The sequence below is a fragment of the Dermacentor silvarum genome, chromosome 11 (genome assembly GCF_013339745.2).
Source record: "Dermacentor silvarum isolate Dsil-2018 chromosome 11, BIME_Dsil_1.4, whole genome shotgun sequence".
NCBI classification, from domain to species: Eukaryota; Metazoa; Arthropoda; class Arachnida; order Ixodida; family Ixodidae; genus Dermacentor; species Dermacentor silvarum.
In genome coordinates, this window is record NC_051164.1 from 107,339,804 (window position 1) to 107,353,379 (window position 13,576).

At 44.5% G+C, this 13,576-nt stretch overlaps 1 protein-coding gene across 4 annotated transcripts in view; it reads left to right on the forward strand.

Moving 5' to 3' along the window:
- Nucleotides 1–13,576, forward strand: part of LOC119432983 (proton-coupled folate transporter) — a 611,776-nt gene that overhangs the window by 498,428 nt on the left and 99,772 nt on the right. For 3 of the 4 annotated variants that reach the window (XM_049659090.1, XM_049659089.1, XM_049659088.1), the window contains one exon: nt 5,584–5,713. The exons of the other annotated variant lie outside the window; for it this stretch is intronic. The gene's annotated coding sequence lies outside the window, so the exon portion shown is untranslated. The remainder of the gene's footprint in view (nt 1–5,583; nt 5,714–13,576) is intronic. 4 annotated transcript variants of the gene reach the window in all.

The following is a 13,576-nucleotide window of genomic DNA, read 5'->3' on the forward strand; positions in this document are numbered from 1 at the left end:
TGTTTCTTAATGAAGTAACACACGCGTTCGGCTGCGACGGACAGAACGACGTCACTGACAGTACGCCCGCAGTCCGCGTTGTCGCTTGCGTTCGATGTATCCTAGTTTGCTCGGCGACGTGGTTAGCAACATTCGCCCGCCATTGCCGCTTGCGATTCTTCAAAATTAAATTGGTTCAAAATTAGATCTGTCCGCCACGTAAGGCAATGAATGGCTCATATCCCCGTAAACGCGGCCTTGCCTTACGATGACAGAAGAGAAGTGAACTTCTACGCTGGAATGATGTGCGGCAGCGGAGCCAGCTATCGAAGAAGACGACGAATGCGGGAGCAGTGGCACGAGCGCGTGCCGAGCACGAGCGCAACCCGAGGGGCGCCAACAAGCCGGCTGCGGAAGAAGACGACGCTCGAGCCAATGCTGATGATGATAGTTTTCTGTAGACAGGCGACGGACAGACGCTTTTTCGTTACGCCTAGCCATATAAAGCTTCGCTTTAAGAAAGTATCGAACAACCCTACTTGTACGCTTCAAGGAAATCCAGCGCCCCCTGTTGCAATTCTACCGCTCTGGTCGTCGCTTCATGGCGGAAGCTGTTCGTCTCACTGTGTTTCCTAAACAACACGTCAATAATGGGTGCATCACACCACAGTGTGCACAAATGCTACGGGAAACGTGTTCGCGACCTCGTCAAGAAACACCAGCGACTTTTGTGCCAACAGTGCAGCAATTGAACATATTTTGCTGATTTCTGTGCTTTATGTACGTAATGGGAGTAAGCCTATTGCAGTTATTTAATGAGTTTGCCCAAACATATTGCCTTTGTCAATAAAACTTAGTCTAAGCGCTTGACGCACATAGGTGAAGTGGAACTCAGTGGAACACGCCCAACTAGCTGTGTTGACTCGCTAGTTATGGGGAAGGCAAATGTCTGGGTATAGCCAATAGGGACTGCGTTTAGTAAACAGAAGTAATTATAAAACACTGACACAGGGTGTAAAGCACACAAAAAAATAACAACACTGAGGTACAAATATGTTCAAATTCTGTTGTTTTGTCGTTTTCCTTATCTTGCGTAGTTCCTGTTAGCAAACCATGTGGCTCTTTCTGTTTATGTTCTTTTATTTTCCTAATTGATTCATTGAAGTTATCACAACTTATATGAGTTGCGATACAAATGTGGTCCGGTTATCTCATTTACGCGCGAGTTCTTGAGCACAGCATCTGCAAGTGCTAAAATAAAACTTGATGACGTATAATCGATTCGTATTTTTTCCCTCTGGAAAGATATGCCAGCTTTCATGGCAATATATTGCTAGCCGGATTATCATTAATACAACCGTCAGCTTTGGAACAGGTAACTGCATGCGGTAAGGTTGTTTCCGCTGAACTTTCCCGATCACAAGATTTGTTATTGGGCCGTCAAGAAAATCCCACGCGACGCGCATTGACCGATAGACCGAAAACATGGGAGAAAGGTCGCGTAGCTCAAGGTATAGCGTTGTCTAATGCCGTTAAAGTTAGCTGCTGGCATAAATCTGCGAGCAAAAAATTATTTGTTTTGCCTCTTTTCACTTTCATCAAGCTTTCGCATAGCGCTCATACTCTGCGAAACTTCAGTCGTTTTACAGGAGTAAAGGCCCGGCGCTGCTCACAAGAAACACCGCTGAGCGCTGACCTTCTTCACGACAGTGTAGTTTAAGGATTTCTCGTTATCAGCCGGTAATCGTGCGTGCTTCTTGCTTGTCAAGTGGCGTCCTGTTACGGTGGGCTAGCTTGTCATTCGCCAACCTATATCGGCTTAGTTTTCTTTTTTCATTCTGTTTTTGGTGTTCACATCTTTGCTTTGTGTTTGCGCTACTCGGCGTTCCCGACGCATCGTCCTGACTCTTACGTTTGCCTAAAAGTAAAGGAATTTTATTTAGTTGGCCCCAATAAGAGATGCGTTTTTGGCGTTCTCACACTAAGGAACACATTTCGCGCGTGTATATTTTGAGCGCGCCGCTCTTTACGTAGTTTCATGTAAAAAGAAAAAGAGAGAAAATAAAACAAAGAAAAAATTGTTTTACGAAAATCGATACTTTCTTAGTACGCAAAGGCAGGCGTGCAAAAAAAGGGACAAAAGTAAAACGGGGAGGACAGACAGCTGAAACTCCGATTGTCTCTACCAACTTCCCCAGACTAAAATATCCCTATCAACCAATCCTACCACCTTCCCTATCAATTCCTACCAACTTGCTGAACTTTCAGACATTCGATTTAGCAGAGGATATGCTTTGACCGCCAAGTGGTGCCAAGTTACTTCGATTTAGGTGCGCTATTCCGGACTTTTGTTTTGTCTCTGCTCGGTTTGGCAATATCGCCACGCAGCCGGGAGTATCGTGCCACCTACGTTTGTAAATAACAAGATGTCTGAATTTGAAGTTGCACATGTTCTACGGAGATTATCGCGAATTGATCGATCTCGCCGCTTACACCACATGCTGTGGGGAATGGTACGTACAGATCCTGGAGCGGTGCAACAGCTGTCGAGACTCGGAGACCTGGGGTGCGATCTTGTACGCGTTCCAAAATAGAACGAAGGCGGCCCGTTCCATCGAGCCGCACACGATTGGTCAATTTGATCGTCACGGTTCAAATTGACCAATCGTGTGCGGCACGATGGAACGGACCGCCTCCGTTCCATTTTGTAACGCGTACAAGATCGCGCCCCTGTTAGCGTAGCCGAGTCCGGTGAAGTTAAGTCGGCGATGGACTCTAAGGATGGAGTTATGAGTTGAGAAGGCAAACGTTTACTCAGTTATTACATGTTCGTAAGTTGGGTGACAGGGCTACGCGAGCATATTTTCTGGGGTGTTCTAAAAGGATGGTAAAGGTAATAATAACTTGAACTACACCAAGTAGGTTTGCCCTTTTACACTACAAAAACGCCGCTGTTACGGTGAAAAGAGGTCCGGTATGCTAGAGAAGACGGAAAGACGAAAGGCTCATAGCGACACTACCCTGGAATCTCCGCACCAGTCAGTCGTCATGCCACAAACTTTTATGACGTCAGTTCAGGCTTAGTTAATTCCTTTCAGTAAAGATGCGCTGCGTTCTATTCTAAGGGAGCCAAATACGGAAGATGGAAAGTTTGAAACACTTTCAAAGATTCACAATTTCCCCTAGGATGCATACAAAAAGGGAGAATAAAAATCAGGCAAGTTTGCACTCGGTCGCGCAAAGCTTAGGCACAGCGAAGCTTACTGGCTGCTACTGCTAGTATTAACTTGGTTGCTGCTAGGCATTAACTTGGTTTAACTTAACTACGCATGTAGGAAGGTATTCTCGAGTGATTATTTTCGGAGGTACCTTCCCTTTCGCGACATTTCGTGTGACTAGCGCTGGACGCGTCGGCGTCTACGAGCGACAGCGTTCCTGGCATGCTACAAACGCAGGCAGGCCAACCAAGGTTGGCACAGTGCCAAGAACGCTGCTGCTTGCTGACGCCGAACGCATTGGATGCTAGCCGCTCGATATCAATCGGCCAGCTTCGCTGTGTCTTGAGCTTTGCGTGGCCTAGTGCAAGCTTTCGCCTTTTTTTTTTTTCTCCTGGCTCAGCGCGCCGAGGAGAGAAGAGAGGCGGGGGTCGGGAAGGCAGTGAGCTGGCGAGGAGGCGACTGCCTGCATGCGGTCTCTTCCTCCTCCTCCGGGTTGCCATGGCTACGGCGCGGCAGTTTCATGGCACGCACCACAAATTACGGCTGGCTTAAACAGCTTTACTGTTAAAAAGGGGAGAAAGAAATTATTAACAACGTGAAATGTGTGACGTCGCACAATGTGGTGGCGCTGGGGCTTGTCTCGAAATACGGATGAAACATTTACATTCATTTCCTCTACTAGTAATCACACTAATATACCTCGGCGCTAACGAAAATAGAGATTTGAAAGAGTACTTGACCAACCTAAGTGATTAAATGTTCTTGTTTAGTGTCTCTAAGTTTTACACGGACAGGTAACAATAAACCATGGTGTCGTCTTTTAGAAAATGCGCCAAAAAGTACGAAACATTGAAAAAAAAGCACCTTGCTTCCTTTCTTGCTTGTAGCCTACTTTCATGTTATTGATGTGTTTTAGTGTGTATGTCTGCAAGTAGAAGTCGTATAAAAAGAAGAAAAAGACCAGGGCTACAAGCTGCACCGCTTCATTAAAGTGAAGCCCTACATTTCTGACAACTCCCCTCCTCTCAGGTTGTGACAGCGCTGGCGTCTCACAATGTGTATCCGCCTGATTTAGTGTTTGCATTTCCCGCATAGCTTTTGAGTGGTGCAGCGCATAAATATCAATTTTTTAGGAGAATAAAGCTGTAACGATTGCGTTGCATAAACACGAACACTGCTTGAGATTCCAAGTTGCAAATGATGAAAGTAAACCCAATTGTACGCGTCTCCACGTTTCTCAGCGCTTAATTAACCACTTCACGCAGATTCCAGCATGTTTGTTATATTTGCGGAATTTTTGTGTTTAGATTTGTAGCAGTCGTATATTTTACAATGAACTTTCAGACACCCGTACTTTGCAAACATTGCTAGGCTCTGCTGCTGCTCTGTTTCGTTTTTTTTATTCTTTTCTTTTTCTGAAAAAAAAACTGAGTTGTCTTAGCGAATGAACAAAGGAAGTTTACTATCCGGAATTTAAGTGACCGTGCCCTTAAGAAGACAGTGGTCCTCTCTTGTGCGTGCTACATTTTTTGGGGGGTATGAATAAGCCACTGGAAAATATAGCCGTAACTTCTTAACCGAGAACCGTAACTGAACGATGCTCTTCATAATACAAAAATTCACTTGTCAAAGCAGTGAATTTAACAACAAAATATAGATGTGCACGCTGAAGGTGTTGGCATGAGCTCTGAGGGTATTACACTCCAAGATTTTATTGGAAGAACGTAATAATAAAACACTAGAGTGGAAGCATACAACAAAATGTGTAGAAACTCATCAAACCAAATTAACGGTAAAGGCTCTGACGCTCTTCCTAATTTTTCATTTAAAACTTTTCTTTCATTGCAAAGTTAGCACGCTCCATCGCAAAAAAGAAAGAAAAATCGTATGGTACTCAAAAACATCTTTGTTAAGGGGGACATGTCCATGGTCCAAATGCGTCTGCAAAAAAAAAAAAAAAAAAAAAAAAAATCCCATCTGCGTAAGTGGTTTACCTCTTCGATAAAATGGTGTGGTTGACTATCGTATTTCAAAGTGCCTAAAAAGATGTTCCAAAGGAGCATGCAGAGGGTCTAAGTAGCCCTAACTTGACGTTTTTGTGTTCCTTAGACCTTGAAAATAAGACAAAAAAAAAAAGGAGAGAGCGAGGTGCTTTGATCAGATCTAATCTTAAACGGTATGAAATCTCACTTGGATTCGTTCACGCGACAGGTTTCTCAATGTTTTATTTTACACACGTTGTAGAGACACACATAACAATTTTCAAAGCGCTCAATATTGCAAGCACCTACCCTTTGTTCAAAAGAAAAAGCCAAAAGAATTCAATAGGAACTTCAACGGATACTATTAAATTTCTTGTACTATTTGGTAGTTTTCTTCACCGCAGCAGTAAACGTTGGAAAGTTTCCAGTCGTCCATCGAAGACGAAGAAAGAAGCTGGCAGAAATGTCAGGCCTCGACGCGTCGGCAACAGCGAAGACCCGCGTGAGAAGTCAACAACCCTGAACCGAAACAAGGTTACGCTCTTGTCATCCAAGGTCGACAGCCGGCAGAGAACGTAGAGCTCGTGGGACTGGCCCAAAGAAATTCTCTCAAACTCTCAAGTAAAGCACTAACAACGGATTTTTCCGAGAGGAAGAAATACATATAACGCATTCTTTTTTCACGAAACCATCAGTATGAACATTTGATACAAACAAAGAACGCTTCCCATTAGCTTGTGTCTTGAAAGATGATCTAGCAGTTTCGGTAGATAAACAAGTCTCTAGATGCCGGAGTTATGAAGAACATGACGCTTCTAGCCTTTTCGACAACAAGCCGTATTGTCGCAGCTTGCACTCTCGAGCAAAGGCCGAGTGCAGTTTATAGCTTTTTTTTCCCCCTGTTATTATTGGCTGTTCTGGCCTTTTGTTTCACAAAATTTGCCTGATGTGCTTTGCGGTGTGTCGCGAGAGCCTCTCATCTTTAGAAGCAGCTTCAAGCAGCCCAGCAAAGTGAGCCGAGCCGCAAACGTGACACTACTTCGTTATTAAGCCACCGCGCAGCGATGATGCGCTACGAAAAACAAAAAAATATCCACTGTGTTCGCTGTTTTGCGTCATGGTCCCTATTTCCGGCTGGGAAAGCAGTTCCTGTTCATTTTTTTATTGAGTTTCTGCCACACGCGGATGTCGTGTGAAAATATCTCTGAGGCGGTAAACAGTTGCTTAATTTTGAAACCCGGAAGGTGGCGTCAAGTCTTGCTGCATATTTTACTACGGTATAATTGCTGCAAGAAGTTCCTCCCGTGTTTGTGGAGGCAATCGGCGGCTGAACCTGCTTGGCCACAGTTGAGTGCCTGTTGTGGAGAGCGCATCGTTCTGTGTTAAAAGGTAAATATGCGAACTGGGAAGAGAAAAAAAAATGTCCTGTCTTGGTTGGGCCATGGTACTGAAACCTTCGCAAAGACCGTTATAAAGATTAGGCTGATTTTCTGTAGACTTTTTTCTTACTCAATAGTCGGTATGTTGAGATGCAACTGAATGTCGCGCACAGTTTTTGCCAAAGAAGGCAGGCCTGCAAATACGGGAACAGACAGAACGAAATGACCAGCATGAATGCCATTCTACGTGTATTCGTGTTTGCGGGCCAGCCATTCAGTATACTTAGAATCTTTACCAACTTGTCGAAATTTGACTCGCTCTATGTCTTGGGCCAGTCATGTAATGCGTAGGGTAGATAACCGTTGGACCATTAGAGTTACGGGATTGGTACCATGGGAAGGGCAGCCCAGTCAAGGATGGCAGAAAACGAGGTGGAGTGATGAAGTTACGAAACTTGCAGGCGCAAGTTGGAATCAGCTAGCGCAAGACAGGGGTAATTGGAGTGCGCAGGTAGATTGATGGCGATGATGATGATCTCTTGGGTGGAACCTTAGTGAACTATGATGCTGATCGCACTGATTGCAGTTTAAGTGCTGCACTGCTTGCGGTATATATACAGGGTGTCCCAGCTTAAATGTCTTAAAATGTAGCCAATGTCTAAAAAACGACAGAGTGTGCTAGGAGGCTCTAACTATCTCAGTGGTGTTGATGACCGCGTGTCGTAGTCAGCGGTATTTTTTTTTTCGTTTTGCAAAGTCAATTAGTAGTATAAACTGATTGCCAAACTTTTAAATATTGGCTTCACCAAAAAAGTTCCAATGCGAAAGTTGTAGATCACATATAAAAATGGCCTGACTGAAGTGTTCGCAACTAAGTACCATTAATGGAGCTTTTTGTATTTGCCTTTAAAGAAAGCCCGCGAAATACAAAAAATAACCACGTGATAGCGCCGCTATTTCAGCGCTCCCAGATCACCGATCAGTAAAGGACATGTTTGCATGCCTTTTTTCGAGACTCACTCGCGTGCTGTGTCGCGATCGGTCGCACAGAGTGAACGGCGGTGATGAAGGTGTGTTGCACTTCGACGTGACGTGGCATAAACATATTATTCACTCCACTTGTGGAATGAAGCCCGAACACACAAGGCAAGAGAAAGAAATAAATAAAAAAAGCAGCTCGGGCTTGAGTCAATGTTGACCGCACAACTGTTTAATCGGGAAGGAAAATGCAATTGTCATGTTCTTCTTTTCGTTCGCGATTATATCTTACTAGCGAGAGTTGCTGGAGCTTACCTTGCGGCCACCTGAAACGCCAAGCCCGTCGCGGAACCGCTGTACAGATACGCTGATTTCGTTTCTTGATCGATCGTATGGGAGCGCTGAAATAGTGGCGCTATCACGTGGTTGTTTTTGTATTTCGCGGGCTTTTATTAAAGGCAATTACAAGAAGCTCCATCAATGGTACTTAGTTGCAAACACTTCAGTCGGCCATTTTTAAATGTTATCTACAACTTTCGTATTGGCACTTTATTGGTGAAGTCAATATTTAAAAAGTTAGGCAATAGTTTATACTAATTAATCGACTTTGCTAACCGAAAAAATACCGCTGACTAGGACACGCGATCCTCAACACCACTGAGTTGGTTTGAGCCTCCTACCACACTCCGTCGTATTTAAAACATTGGCTACTTTTATCTGGCACACCCTGTATAGTGCAGGGAGTGCAGCAGTTGCGTTGCAATTTTTGTATACCCCAATCCCCCTCCATACACACACACGCAGTAATTCCGATTGGCCCCATTGGTAATAAAAAAAAAATCGCAAACAATCACCATCTGCGCACTGGAGTGTGGCATAGTTGTCATTTAGTTTATTTCGCCAGCGGCTGGTGGAGGTTACGTTCACGACGTCATATGATATATTATTTTCACGAAGTTCATAACACCGTATGTTACTTCCATTATATCTGTTGAATTTAGAAGAACTATCGATTAAGAATGGTACGCGCATTGAAAGCGCGCGCCGTCATTTGCAAATGAAGTGAGTGAGATATTGAAGTATCCTCTTCCTGCAACCCTAAAGTATCGCACTGGGAGAGCCGTTCTGTCGGTGTCACCCACTTCAAAACATATGCTTCCATAGCGCATATTAAGTCAGCAGTCGGTGCGAACACGCCAACTACCCCGCTCTGACCTAAGCACCGAACACAGTAAACATGTTTGCACTCCTAAGCGTACTGGTTCATCCCGTGGCTAACACCTTGACCCTTAAGGCTGTAAAAAAAAAACGTGCTGTACACGACAGCCAACTGAGACTACACCTGCGACGAGAGAAGCCGTATAGTAGAAAACTGCTAAAAAACGTAAAACCGAAGTATCTGTTACGAGAGTTTGACACCGATAGCTATGAAAGCTTGTTTCGCATATTTTTCGTGTTGTCTATCGCAGTGTTGTATAACCTGCTACAATAAGTTAAAAAAAAGTTAACTTTATTTGCTTCCGCATTAATCTGATCCTACCCATCAGGGGTAAATGTGTAGGCCATGGCACAAACCAGCACCATTAAGGGTGCAAAATGTGTGAATAAAGCTTGTAGTGGGAACTTCTCTGCCATTTCTTTTCCTTATTTATTGCAATGTTTGTGGCAACCGTGGCTCACCTGGAAGAACCATAACCCCAATTGTAGCCGTTCCTAGGCTGGATGAATGATGGTCGTGTGGCGTTGGTCACAGCCCGCCGCCTAAATGGGTCAGTCGGGGAGTTGGGTCGATATGTAAGCTGCCACGAAAGAACTGGGCTGCGGGTCCTTGGAGAAAAACGTAAGACACAAGTTTAGTTCGCTGTTCGCTTTAGTTCACTGTTCGGTTTAGTTCACTGTTCGGCCGCAGGTTAGCTCCCGTTGCGGTCTTCGAAACGCAATCGCCTGAATCACGCCCCTTGTTAGACTCTCATGTATACCTAATCAATGCGATATTCGCGCGACATTAGGAGTGTACTGCATGCAGTTGTGAAACAAGTCGCCGGAGACCATCGTGGCTGTTCCCAATTATTTACCCATATTTCTTGCTTTTCATTGACACGCTGTCCTATTGACTACGCCTTGTTCTACAGGTGTTGAAAGCTTCGTTTGCCTTTCTGCTGCTTTCAAACCCTATAAGCGAACTCGAGAAATTGGCAGTTCATTCTGAACATTAAATATGTTTTAGTGCCGTGTCTTTTTTTTTTCGTTAATTGAACTGATCTATAGCGTTTAAGTACCTGGGAAGGCTTCCGGGTTCTCGGGAAAGAGATTGTCGCTTACACAGAACAGCACTGTCAGTACTGCTTTTGCAAATCGGAGATCGCACGCCATTTGCGATAGGGCTGAAACAAAACGTGTTCCATCGTGATCTATTCCATCACTTTGCCACTTTTATTTGCACATGTTAGAGGCCCAACAGGTGTTTCTGCGTGACGGTGCTTTGACGTGAAGGATCATGTGCACGCAAGGCGTGCTAAGCAACTAACTGGTTGCGGTTTTCTCTGATACTTTTATTGGTGTTGCCAAATCGCTCGAATATAGGCGCTAACATTTTTTTCGCGCATCAGTATTGCTGCATGCATTTGAATTGTCTCACAACGCCCGAACTCATTCTGTTTTTAAGTGCGAACCACTTCAGGGCCAGAGCTGTCGGCGGCGTTCGTCGCGTGTGATCTGTCGTGATCACGCTCACAAACACGTGCTCAAAACAGGGTCAGAACAAGTGCAGAATTCATCCAAACCAGTTCAAAATTGACTAACATGATTCAGAATAATTTAAAAGCAGGAATAATTAAGCATTAGGTGCATTAATCAGCAGAAACTTGTTAAAATCAGTTCCGAAATGCCAGACTGGTACGAGCGCATCGCAAGAGAAGGCGCAACCACCTCTCAAGCGCTCGATTTCTTCGCACTTCCCCAGGATTCACGTTAGTGGAGCTGCCTTAGCGCTGAATTTGAACTACACAAGTGCAGGATTTGAGCAGGATTTGAGCTGGATTGGAACTGTATTTGAATTGGGGCGCAGAAAGATCTTGAAGTCGTTCCGAGGTAGCGGTGGCAGTCGGCGACGTGGCGGGCGCGTCTCTCGGGGCGAGCTCTTGGCGTTCGCTGTGGACACGTCGCGCGTCGCTGGTGCGATTTTTTTTCCCGTTCACGTTTCGCCTCGGACGAAGATACTCAGTGAAAGAGAGAGAGCGAAAGCACTTTATTTGCACCCGTCAGAGAGTATGGGTGATCGAGGTGAGACGCAGCTCTCCCTTTCACCGTCTATCTCCCCCCTAGACGTCGGCCGGAATCAGTTGGCTTCCGGCGGTGGCCTGGGGTTGACAGATGGCGAAACAGTACAACGGCGCCTCCTTCTATTCTATACCAGAGTACACAATTATATGAAAGAGGGCCGGAGACACGTGATGAAAACTGAATCCTCTCAGGACGAAGCTCTTCTGGAAAGGGACAATTGGCGTACCCCAGAGAAGCTTGGAAAGTGACGGAAAGGTCGCGTTTCGCAAAGGTCATCAGCTGCATTGTCGACTGGAAGCAGACGAAATGGATCATTCGAGTGCGCACCTCTCAAATAGTATTTGGCCGAGGTCGCATGCGAACGTGTACAATTGTAGCATACGGTTGTACCACGACTGTCAGCAGTGGTCAGGCGAGCGAGTGATTAATGTGAAATGGAAGCAGTGCAGCATGTTCAGTTCATCCACGATTTGTCGCGGTATCTGTGATAATCCCGCGCGTTTTACTAGCCCTGTAAAACCCGAACACTTTTCCACGTCAAGGAAAGTAATAACTTGTTCACCTTAAATTCTGACCATGAAGAGCACACTCGTGCAAAATAGTATGAAACGGCATTTGAGTAAAAGACAAATTATCTACTAATTATGTATCGGTATTTGGTTTGCTTAACTATGCAAAACCTAAAATTCTATTCAGCGTATCAAAAATTCTACTATAGCCTTTGTGTTTAGTTTCCTGCGCCTAAATCACAAGTTTGACGTGTCGAATTAAATGCAGCAAAAATGACAAGATTGTAATCCCAGATCTAGATACGCAAGCAATGGCTTTAATATTGACTCTTCAATTTGATAATACTGCCTCCTTAATTAGATAGCAGCCGCTTAGCGGCTCATCGTACGTTCTCTTTGTGAACGTCCTCAACAGGGAAGATAAAATAATATGAATTCTCATTCCTGTCGAGGTAATCTAGGTAATTAGTGTCAGCAGCCCTCTTTCCTACGCGCCGTGGTTGCTCATTGGCTATGGTGTTGGGCTGCTAAGCACGAGGTCGCGGGATCACATCCCGGCCACGGCAGCCGCATTTAGATGGGTGCGAAATGCAGAAAGCACGCATGTACTTAGATTTAGGTGCACGCCAAAGAACCCTATAGGTGGCCCAAATTAACCCGGAGTCCCCCACTACGGCGGGCCTCATAATCAGATGGAGGGTTTGGCACGTAAAACCCCATAATTGAATTGAATTGATCAGTCCTCTTTCCCAAGGCTTGTCGATAAATATTTTCGCTTAACCACTCCCCACACCAGCCATAGCGCTTGCCAGGCGCTTAACGGCCAAGGTGAGGCGAAGGTGCATGCAGTGATGAAGCAATGCAGAAGTATTGGTCGGTAAACGTTTCGGCCTCTTCCACGGCTTCTCGACATTGAATGTGAGCTATCTCCAATCTCGTGTCATCCACGATACCACTGATAAAAGCAATACATTCAAAATTGTCAGATATTCACACTTCGTACCGAAATCGCATTCAAGTATTTCCAAGGTGACTATTTTTTTAGGATGAAAGATAATTTAGAAAGCTGCTTTTGATAGATAGCACAATCATAATCCTCGAACTGCATTGCTCGAAGAGGCGCATATTACTTGCACAATTATTTTAGATCAATAATTAATGGGGATTGACTAATCAAGTTCTAACTAATTATTTCAAGGCACATATTGCATTTTACAAATTTGACCCGGTGAGTTTGCAAGGTCTTTGTAAAGATTACAGTTTAGAGATATGCTCCGTCAAACATGAGGCAAAAGGCACTAATGTCCTACTTACTTGTTTAACAGAACGCCTTTCTATGCACTGAAGTACAAAAATTCCGACAATGCTGATATATTTCGTCGTACACTTTCGGAATGATAATCTCGAACCTGGGGTCGTCCTCAAAATTCATTTCAACTGCATACGCCTTGCGAACTCACCCGCTACTATTAGTAATTGCAATATGCGCCGCAATGTAATCAGTTAGAAACTTAATTAATGGTATATCGTTATGTATTGATTACGTATTATTTCTCAGGCAAGCAATATCCTTGTCGATGAGTAATTGAGCTCAGGGAGGTAGAATTGTGTTATCGGCCACCTAGTGATTAAAAAAATCGTGCAGTTAAAAAAGAAAGAAAGACACCCGCAGATTGAACATGCAGCGATCAAAGTTATCCAACAGCGTTACTTTTTGTTCGCGAACTTCTTATGTTTGCGATCGCACTCATTAAACATCGCAACGTCCAGTGAATGATACCAGCCTAAAGTAAAGGCTCAGGACGTGTCTCACTGGTGTGAAAAGCACGCCTTGTGCGAGGCTAAGCTCCTTCGCCAAGAGTTGCGAAACATTCCCTGTGCATTCCGGGAGGTCGAAGTTATGCGACAGTATTTGCAAAACTTCTATGTAGGCAGCCGTCTTGAATCGGACGTTTTTGAATTTTCCACGACAATCCCCAAAGGCATGAGCAGCATCTATGTGGTATGAGAAAGTGAATCCCTGTCATGAGATAAGAATGAAATTGATATGAACTTTGCTTAAGGTTTTGCTTCATGTGCTATACCTCTATGGAGTGCGCAAGTCGAAAATGCAGAAAACCTACTGCACGTTCTAAACCCCTGCAGCCACTTACGTTAGACAAGAGCTTAAAGAAAGGGGTAGCGTCTTTGTATTGTGGATTTGCTTATGGCTCTCACTACTCAGAAAAACTTGAGACGTCAATGTCTGA